Source organism: Malania oleifera, chromosome 12 (assembly GCF_029873635.1).
Source record: "Malania oleifera isolate guangnan ecotype guangnan chromosome 12, ASM2987363v1, whole genome shotgun sequence".
In the NCBI taxonomy this organism is placed as follows: Eukaryota; Viridiplantae; Streptophyta; class Magnoliopsida; order Santalales; family Ximeniaceae; genus Malania; species Malania oleifera.
The window spans coordinates 71,937,224-71,938,774 of NC_080428.1; positions in this window are offsets into that span (position 1 = coordinate 71,937,224).

Consider the following 1,551-nt stretch of genomic DNA (forward strand, 5'->3'; position numbering starts at 1 on the left):
CCATCCACCCAACAAAACAGACAACCGCTGGCCCTAAATTCCAGTAAGCAGATATGGCCTTTCATGGTCGGCCCAGCCCACTAAATCAGCCCAGCCCAATTCGCTTGCCTCAAGGGTGTCGCGCTTGGTATAAAGGGTTTTTTTTTTTCCCAAAAATATCAACTTTATTCTAATAATTACATATAATTATTTTTAAAAACTCTTTTAAATATCTACAATTATATCAAAATATTCTTATAATTATGTCAAATTTATTCTTATAACTACTTATAATTATACCAAAATATTCTTATAACTATTTACAATCATTCCAAAATGACCTTATACTACTTAATTTTTTATTAATTGCTTTATATATTTTTTTTTTAAATAGATAGTCATGAAGCAAATACCACGACTAGTTAGGATGGTGAGGATTGGCTCAAAATAAAAATAAAATTAAAAAGTAAAAAACTCTATTGATCAGATATCGATTTCCATAATGAACTACTGATGTTGCATACCTCCTTGTTAGTGGTGCACATTAGATGTGTGTTTTAATTCTTATTTTTTTTTTAAAAAAGTTTATCAATTATATAATAGAAGAATTCTATTATGTATTCTTTTTTTAAAGAATATTAATATATCAAATATTTTAGGAGTAAGAAAAAAATATGTATATTAAATGTTACTTAAAATTCCTTGTATACATATACATGTGTGCATTTATCATGTAAAAAAGCAACATTTTAAAAAAATAAAAATAAAAAATAATGTACCATGGGGAACTATACTATAAAAAATTGTAAAAAAAAATATGAGCTTTTATTATTTTTATGATTTTTTTTTAATACTTCAAAAGAGCATGTTAAATATGTTTATTTTCAAAAGGCATTCACTCACGACAAGCTAATTTAGTGAATTTGCATGTCCTCAACTAAGTTAAGTGTTAAATTGAAAAATTAAGCATCAAATTAGTTAAACTTAAATTCTTGAAATATTACAAATGTAACCTCTAAAAGTCAAATGGAAAGAAAAATAGGAGCCCTACTAGGGATAAACTTTTAAGTGATTGTAGATCACAACATTAGTAAAGCCACTATCATTTTGACACATTGGGTTCAAAGCAAGAGGACTCCACTCACGCACATGACCAAATAAACTTGAGTCACTCTTATTTCGACATATGTATGTATAGAGGTTTTTTTTTTTTTTTTTTAACTTTCCAATTTGTTGTAATTTGTTCAAAAATTTTCTCATTACTATATCAGACATTAAAAACATTAGTTAGAAACATACTAAAGTCTGAACACAAGTTACATCATTGCTATCATAGTTTTCAATTATTGTTCATCATTAAACTAATTTTTATTTAACATCATGCTCTAACAAATAAGTTTAATTAATTAATCATGAATAGTAGTACATATACTTATCATCCAAAACTATCCCAATTATTTATATATATATATATATATATATATTACTTTATATGATTATACTACATGCATAGTACAACTTGCACAAAATTGTAAGTAAATAAATATGAGATATTGAAGAAGTGTAGCATTT